At 42.6% G+C, this 9,306-nt stretch overlaps 1 protein-coding gene and 1 long non-coding RNA gene across 3 annotated transcripts in view; both read right to left on the reverse strand.

The window, feature by feature from the left end:
- LOC110521793 (3',5'-cyclic-AMP phosphodiesterase 4B) overlaps positions 1 to 9,306 on the reverse strand; it is a 304,641-nt gene that overhangs the window by 95,013 nt on the left and 200,322 nt on the right. The window lies entirely within an intron of this gene.
- On the reverse strand, positions 7,582 to 9,196 carry LOC110521794 (uncharacterized). 2 transcript variants are annotated; one of them, XR_016495255.1, is made up of 3 exons: positions 8,824 to 9,196; positions 8,571 to 8,612; positions 7,582 to 8,132 (listed from the first exon to the last, which is right to left on the reverse strand). It is a non-coding gene; the product is annotated as an uncharacterized LOC110521794 (long non-coding RNA). The 2 variants fall into 2 exon arrangements; XR_002473213.3 differs by having other exon boundaries at positions 8,571 to 8,655; positions 8,824 to 9,192.

A 9,306-nucleotide genomic window follows, 5' to 3' on the forward strand; every position in this document is an offset into this window, starting at 1 on the left:
GTTTTGTTTTTTATGACCCTGTTTTTCTTTCTGCTGGCATTTTGCATTTATATTTTGATGTGTGGATTTCTTTGTAATTCATCTCATTCAGGGCTCATCTGTATAAGAGACTTTAGTCTCAGTATGACTCCCTGATAAAAGAGAGAGAGGGAGAACGGGGTGCTACAGTGAGAACGAGAGAGAGGGAGATGATGTAGTTGTTTATAGGTAGAGAGAGACAGAGGGCACAAGGTGGGGGAGAGAGAGGAGAGCGAGAGAGACCGAAAACGAGAGACAGAGAAAGAGAAGGTGGATCTGCAGTCATGTGGAAGTGGAAACGGAGGAAGGTGTCACCTGCAGGGAGTGAGAGGTTGTGTTGACGATGGTTACGGTTCAGTCACATTGTGGTTGACAATGGGGACATTCCTCCCTAATAACCCCCTGAGGGGAACACACAGATGATACACAGCTAGATTCACAGACATTTTCTCCCAGAGAGATGGATAGAGAGGGAGAGGTGGGGTCAGTTAAAGGTCTGTATTCTATAGAATATCCCTATTCATTTCAGTGATCCAACAGGAATAGTGAAGCACACAATTAGAGAAGTATCAGAATATATTTTCAAATTCCTTATATCTTCATCATATCTGAAATTACATAACAGTTCTGTTGAAGTGACACGATTATGGGCAATATATTTCAGTAGGTGTGCTAATATGGCAAGTATGAACAGGAGATTTAAGTAGAACAAATGGATAGAGGAAGTCAAAAGAGCCACGCTCTCTCCACCTCAGCAAAAAAATAAAGTGAAGGGGGACGCATTACCTAACTGTGAACACTAGAGGGCACCAATTTAGTACCAGAGAAAATGGAAGTATTGTCGAACTGTGTCCACTAGATTTACATTGTTATTTAGTAATTTAGCAAACACTCTTATTCAGAGTGACTTACAGTTAGTGCATTCAGGTAGGTGAATTGACAATTTGTTCTTAACTGACTTGCCTAGTTAAATAAAAATAAAATATTTATCCTCAATAAAGTAGCTATTAGCATAGTCAGAGCTAGTTAGGAGGAAAAGAGCCAAGTGTAAGTTCACTGGGGTGAGGCGAGTGAATGTGAGCTTCGACTTGAAGCTAGTGGAGTGTGCGGAAGAGCGGGGTGGGAGAATTTGGGATTGTGTTCTGCAGCCAGGCGGGCTGCAGTTTTCTGGATAAGTTGCAGGGGTTTGATGGCACAAGCGGGGAGCCCAGCCAACAGCGAGTTGCAGTAGTCCAGACGGGAGATGACAAGTGCCTGGATTAGGACGTACACCGCTTCCTGTGTGAGGTAGGGTTTTACACTACGGATGTTGCAGAGCATGAACCTGCAGGAGCGTGTCACTGCTTTGATGTTTGCAGAGAACGACAAGATGTTGTCAAGGGTCATGCCAAGGTTCTTTGCACTCTGGGAGGGGTGCACCACGGAGTTGTCAACTGTGATGGAGAGGTCTTGGATCAGGCAGGCCTTCCCTGGGAGGAAGAGCCGCTCTGTTTTGTTGATGTTGAGCTTGAGGTGGTGGGCCAACATCCAAGCTGAGATATCTGCCAGGCACGCAGAGATGCGTGTCTCTACCTGGGTGTCAGAAGGGGGAAGGAGAAAAGTAGTTGAGTGTCATCCGCATAGCAATGATAGGAGAGACCATGGAGGATATGGAGGATATGACGGAGCCGAGTGACTTGGTGTTTAGAGAGAAGAGGCCTAGAACTGAGCCCTGGGGGATGCCAGTAGTGAGAGTACATTGTGCAGGCACCAATCTTCCCCACGTCACCTGGCAGGAGTGGCCTGCCAGGTAGAATGCAATTCAAGAGTGTGTAGAACCTGAGACGCCCAGCCCCGAGAGGGTGGAGAGGAGGATCTGATGGTTCACGGTGTCGAAGGCAGTGGATAGATCTAGGAGGAGGAGAACAGGAGAGAGAGGAGCTTCTGTTACACAGAGAAGCCTCGGTTGAGTGACCAATCTCGAAGCTTAAGTGGTTAGGGTGAAGAAGATCGTTCTGAGAGAAATAGCGCGAGAGAAAATCAGAGACAGCACACTCCAGTTTAGTAATTTTAGCGCTCTATTTTAGTCATTTAGCAGACGCTCGTATCCAAAGCGACTTACAATTAGAAAGATGGCCCTCTAGGTGGCCCTCTAACACCACAGTATGTTAGAGTTCTCATTTCCAGACAACTGACAGGCAATGACTCACAGGTAAATTGGGGCTAGGGAAATTGGGGGCTGTTGACTGTTTAATACCGCATGCAGATGCAGCATATGCCTGCTGCGTTCGCCTATAACAATTAGGTATTATGTGTCCAATATATACAACTGGCACAAAACTCCACTATAAGCCACTGTCCACAGTCATCAAAAGCAAACTGTCTTTTCCATAATCCAGTCTACCTATTCCTTTTATCTGTGCCAAAGCTCATTTACTAAAATGCCATGATACGTCTTAGTGAGAGTCATAGAATGCAGTGACATTCTATATACATCAGGCGGGGCTGGGGGAATGTCAGGGGATTTCAGAATTAAAGCCCTTCTGTGGCTGCGTCTGATTCTGACACCTGCATGCCAGGCGCAAGCACTCTCCCTCCTGACATAGGCATCAATGTTACACACAGCATGCCACACGCCATGACATGCAATCATCAAATCACTGCTCTCTCTCTCTCTCTTTAAGGTCTCAAGATCAAACACTACCAGGAGTCAGTCCTTGAAAGCTACATTCACACACAGGAGAGAGAAAGAGTGAAGTGGAGGGGTATAGAAAGAGTGATATAGAAAGTCGAGTGAAGGACAATTGTGGAGAGAGAAACAAGAGAGACGAGGTGGGCAATTTGGTGAGCGAGAATTCGATGAGAGGTAGGGGGACGAGGGTCGAGGGAAGCAAAGGAAAAGACAAGAAAGATAACAGATATACATGTTGATTGATAGAGAGTGACAGAGATATAGAGATAGAGAACGATTAGTCATGCTCTGAGGGAGGGTTCAGAGGGTTCCTCTTCGGGGCTGGTGCAAGAGCTTCTGACTCCTGTATTACCGGTTCAATGATGTAACCTCTGACCCGCGCCCACCCAATGAAACATTTCACATGGTGCTGACTGCTGAGTACAGAGATGGAGTGTGTGAGAGAGCAATAGAACGGTAGGACAGGAGAAAGCTATAGGTCCATACTGTACATATGCATGCATGGCTAAACATAGGGTTGGTGAATTCCTCAAGAAGGTTTCAAGTGTCACATGCACAGGATACAGCAGGTGTAAAACCGTAGGGTGTTGAGGCATTATTTTTTTTAAATGACATTCAGCAAGGGAAATATAGTATTCTTTCTAACAAATATTTCTGTGTGTATTTCAGGATGTTGTGTATCCCTGGAAATGATTAGAATTCATGTAAACATAACAGTTCTGAAAACATAGCTTGTCCAAAAAAAGTGGTATTGGGTGAGTTGAGCTGCGGGACAGGGTAAGATAAGCCGCCTACAAACGTCTGTACTGAATTAAATATTACAGCTACCTTTTTAAAACCATCTCTAACTTTATTTCTCAAACACAGTTCAACAATATCATAATCACTTTTAGTCTTCTAATCATTTTAATAATCTTTTAACACAAGCTTAACACCTAACAAACACTTTGTACTTTAAAAAAAAAACACTTTAACATAGGTCATATCCTGTTGTTACCTCATATCCCAGTGATAATGCCTTGCATTACACCTGGGAAGAAATCACTTACATTTGCTCAACTTGCCACTGCCTCAACCGTTCGCTCAACTTACTCCATGGCCAATGGATCAACTTACCTCATGGCCAATGGATCAACTTACCCCATGGCCAATGGATCAACTTACCCCATGGCCAATGGATCAACTTACCCCATGGCCAATGGATCAACTTACCCCATGGCCAATGGATCGACTTACCCCATGGCCAATGGATCAACTAACCCCAAGGCAAACAAGTTGACTATTAGCCCACACAGCTACAAGAATGCACTTTCATTCCAGGTTTAGGATGTCATATTGAAGATTATAGAGACCCCAACTGTTGTATAGAACAATCTTACAATGATCTACTTTTGTTCAAATACAAGCATCATGAAACCTTTAACACAATACAAGAATTTGACTTGGTGAAGATCTGTTTTTTTGGGACCTAACTTGCTTACCACTTTTTCGATGTGTTTTTTTTCCTTCACAGACTCCATGAAATGCTGACCTCTTCCTAAATATTTGGTCAACTGATATATTCTGTGTATGGTTTCCTAAAAACAAAGTTGAGCAACTTACTCATGTCTCTCTTTACCCCTCTCTCCTCTACAGTGAAATGCTTACTTGCGAGCTCTTTCCCAACAACGCAGAATTGAAGTATTAATATAGACAAGAAAAACACAATAAATATGAGAAGAAAAAAACACAAGAATACAAGTTATATACAGGCCAGTGGCAGTACCATTATTACAATGTGCAGGGATACTGAAGTGAATGAGGTGCAGATGTAGGATCTTAATTGGATCACCCTGTTGCAGGAGAACTTTCTGTATTCCAGTTAACTTTAAACTTTCAGTGTATTTGAGGTTTAAAAAAGGCTTCTGAAGTTCGTAATTTCCACTTTGAAATTTCAGTCTTTAAAAATGTATCAACCCCTACAAAAATGCCAATGAATTATAATCCACATAATCATTCACATATCATGTTGCTGCAGGATTTATTTTCCTCCTGTAGCAAACTGTCTCAAATTAAGGTCCTACATCTGTACGTATGTACATGCAAACAGGGTTAAAAGTGACTGGAGGCATGATAAATACATTGGTCAAGTTGATGTTCTCACTCTGAGAGAGAGAGGGGAGGGAGGAGGGGAAAGGGGTCAGTTGATCTTAGTTGCACTGACATGGAGGCACAGGGACTGTGGGGGCAATGGAGAGCGGGAAAAGAGAGGTGAAAAGAGAGGTGAAAGGAGAGGGCAATGAGTGTACGAGACAGAGATAGATGAATCTGAGAGAAAGACAGAGAGTGTTATTCCATGTCTTCACAGGTCCGTTGTGTAACTGGTATGGTGTGACCTCAGTAGGGATGGGCGGTTGGATCTTGAGGGCTCTGTGTTTGACCCACAATGGAGCTTGAGCCCTGCAGACTACTCAGTTGCACTGGATAACAACTCAGTCCACAAACACACTCAGTTCTCCACTAACACACTGAGGGAGCACTAGCCTGGATGCTAATGCAAGTTAGCAGTGGATGTTTGGTAAACTAATTGGCATAGCATGGACAAGTTCAAGAGAGTTCAGGGACCTCACCGCAGTTGGTTTTTAGATCTGTACATCATGTCGATAGGAAGCAATTTAAATGTGGACTTATTAGCTTTTGGATATAAGAGCAATTGTAGGTAGTTATTGCATAGTATGCCTATTGAAGATAGTTATCTTCGGGTCACTAAGTCTCCAAATCTACAATTAGATGGCACCAAATCTACAATTAGATGGCACCTCCATGCCGAAAGGCACTTTGGAAAGGTTGCCAGAAAAATCCTTTATTGAGAGCAATCAACAAATGTAAAAACCTGGAGTTTTCTAAACGACATTGGCTCTTGGATTGGAACCGGGTGCTATGGTCAGATAACACGAAAATAGAGCTCTTTGGCCATGCAAACCAGTGGTAGGTTTGGCATCGAAAGAAGGATGCATATGCAGAAAAGAACCACATACTGACTGTAAAATGTGGTGGTGGATCTTTGATGCTATGGGGCTGTTTTGCTTCCACTGGTCCTGGGGCTCTTGTTAAGGTCAACAGCAGCTTGAACTCTCCCAAGTACCACAACATTTTAGCCCAAAACCTGTCTGCCTCTGCCAGGAAGCAGAAGCGTGGCCACAAGTGGATCTTCCAGCAAGACAATAACCCCAAGTACACATCAAAATACACACAAAAAATGTGTTAATTGGCCACAGAATGAACATTTTGCAATGGTCATCACCGTCTACAGAGTTGAAACCCATTGAAAACCTGTGGTTTGAATTGAAGAGGGCAGTCCATAAGCGCAGACCGAAGGATATCAAGGATCTGGAAAGATTCTGTATGGAGGAATGGTCTATACGACCCCTCTCTATGTGTTCTCCAATCTCATAAAACATTTGAGAAAACGGCTCAGTGCGGTTATCCTTGCAAGGGGAGGGTGCTGAAAACGCGTGAGTATTTAATAACACCTGTTTTTTATAACTTGCTGAATAAAATCTCTCTGAGCAATTGTATTAGTATAAAATAGTAGCATTTCCTTTTTTTTGCATACAATATAGCTCAGTATTTGTATTATTTACAGTACTTTATACAGTCTTTTTTCTCATCTTTATCAAGGGTGACAATACATCTGGATCTGACTAACTCAATTTACATGATTTATTTATTTATTATATTATATATATATATTATATATATTATTTATTTATTATTTATTTATTATTATTTACATAATTTACATTAGTCAGTCACAAGAGATTAGTGCAACTATAACATTTGGGGGGGGGGGGGGGGTGAAAGGGACAGATGGACACAGAAAGAAGAGTGAAGGACAATGTTTATGTGTGTGTCAACGAGAGTATGGCTTCTTGTACTGCATGTGTTTGCATATGAGAGAAGACCAGAGATTGTCTCAGTCTGAGTAGACTGTGTGTGACTCACACTTCCATATTTCCTTTTCCTCTCCACACACAGGAGTGCTTTTCCAGGCTAAATAGGTGTTTGTTATAGCAGCCAACAGACAGCAGCACTGCTAATTAAATAGATAGCAACACTAGCCACAAAGCATTGCCATCTAAGAGCATCGGCCAAAGCTAACGAGCATTACCCACAGAAATCATTACGTAGGGTTTCCACCACTTCCGGATTTGCCAGACGGCGTTCCGACCCCATTCATTTTCAACGGGAGCGCGTGGAGCAATGAGCAGGGGATTGTAGGAAGGTGAGAGGTGCGAACCCTGCTAGCGGAGCGATAGAAAAAGTTCAGCTTTGCTCTACTTTCTGCAAATTGCAGGTGGCCACCACTGCCATTAACCAATCAAAATTTGATTTGATTTGATTTGATCAGGTGAGGAGCAGATATTTGCCTGAAAATCTTCCGTTCATAAAACATGTAATATGCTACCAATTGGATGAGGGTATCTTAACATTATGATCTCATATATTATAGCTTATGGCTCTTTCAGTATACTGGTGTCATGACATTGATGATTATAGCTCACTCCCTGCAAAATACATAGGCCTACATGCACATGAATGGGTAAAGGAAATTGTGGCTTTGACTTCATTTGAAATTGAGAACATATAGCTAGCTCATCAATATACAAATGATGTGTGAGTTTAGCTATTTTCTGCTGCAGATGTACAATGACAAGGGGCACATTGATTGCACATGCCCATTAGGCCAGTTGCACCATCATACTGTAGGACTATGGCCACATTGGTGATGCATACCATTATGATAAGCTGCAAACTGGGTCCACATGGCTCATACCCTGAGACAGAGACAAAAATGGACAAAAATGTAATGTTCACTTGAGAAAGCAACACAGAAACCACAGACAATTAGAGACAGATCCCCTTCGGTCTTTTTATTGCAGGGTTGTGATGTGTGGTGAATGAACATTGACCCTAGTTCATCTTGAATAATGTTTTTATGTTGAAAAAAATATAACTTCAAAATAAACAAATAATGAACTTGTTTGTGAATGTTAGACATCTTAGTAAGAAGGCTGTTATTACTAAAGAATAATTTTGGGTGAACAAAAAAGTCCATACCAGAGGTGACCAACCTTGCTCCCCTCCCTGATCTACTTGGTGAGCACACTTCTATTCCAGACCAGCAATAATACACAGTTTTATCAACTCATTAGGTTTGATAAGTTGAATCAGGTGTGTTAGTGCTGGGCTGGAACAGAAGCCTGCACACCCAGCATACCTCCAGGAGAAGGATTGGCATGATACAGTTGTAATACGTTTGTAGCCTACATTGTGTACAACTTTTGCTAACATACAGTAAGTACACATACAACCCATGGCATACAAGCATGTGCCAGCAGTCTCTTGGGACATTTACTGGGACCTCTTCATCTGCAGACAGGCGTTTCGCAGCTCTCCATATCTGAGGACAGACATCACAAAGAAACAGGCTTCATTTGATTAGTTAGACAGCCCTGACTATTATCTCTCTGTCTGTCTTCATAGTGTTTCTCTCTAGGGACTGAAACTGGAGAATATTTTCCCATCTTAACTAGTACACCTACTCTCTTTTCTGCTGTCTCTTTTCTGACAGCTGGAGCTGAACATTATTTCACCCACTCCCATTGCTGTTTTCTACAAAGGCATTTGGAGCACGAGTTTTTCATTTGCAATGACAAATAGGCCCACATCAAGGTAACAAGCTGCTATGAAGCTAACTAGCTGATATTTCAGCTGATATTTCAATTACCTATAGTATGTAATGTTGCCTAGCTAGCTAGCTAACAAGCAGCTCATTAGCCTACACACAGCTAGCTAATAATACATTGTTTTTTAACATTTAAAAAATGTATTTACTTACTGACTTGAATAGGTTCACGCCTACGCCCACGAAGCGGCCAATCTTTAGGAGTGGAGAGTTGTCAGACAGAGAAACCGCTTTTAGACTGTAGTTGAGACATACAATGTGAAGAGGATAATGCTTTGGTGGCAGGCAGAGCAAACAAGAAAGACGGCTCTCCGACAAAGAGCACAAGACTAATGCACATTGTGTACCAACACATTCATTCCCACTCCTGAAGTAAGAGGCACCTGCCCAGCCCAGCCCTACATACCCGATCCAGGAGTGGTAGAGGTAGCAGGGAGAGATTGGCCTGGAGGGCAGTGCCAGGCTGGACATCATCACACTATAGCTGATTGGCTGTTGGAAAGAAATGACTTCCTCTGTCCAAGGAAGAGCAGGTTTGATCTCAGAGCACCTAGAGCCAAAAACGTTTATACGGAGTGCTCAGGTTATAGCATCTCACTATAGTAGTACAGTACGGCCCAATGATGAGTAGATATTCACTGTAAAGAGATTCAGTGCTGTAAGATCTTCTCCTTTAGAAGGACTTTTCCACCTGAGGTCTGACGATCTGTCTCCTGTCCAATGCGTGCTACTTGTAAGCTAGTATCTCTGTTTCTTCTCTCTCCTTCTCCTGTTTGTCTGGCTGGGTGTGTGTTTGTTTGTATATATTTGTTTCCAGGACCGGCTCTAGCCTTTTGGGGGCCCTAAGCGGGATTTGGTTGTGGGGCCCCCACATCGTTGCAAAATATTT

The sequence above is a fragment of the Oncorhynchus mykiss genome, chromosome 4 (genome assembly GCF_057628025.1).
Source record: "Oncorhynchus mykiss isolate SJ-2025 chromosome 4, ASM5762802v1, whole genome shotgun sequence".
Lineage (NCBI taxonomy): Eukaryota > Metazoa > Chordata > Actinopteri > Salmoniformes > Salmonidae > Oncorhynchus > Oncorhynchus mykiss.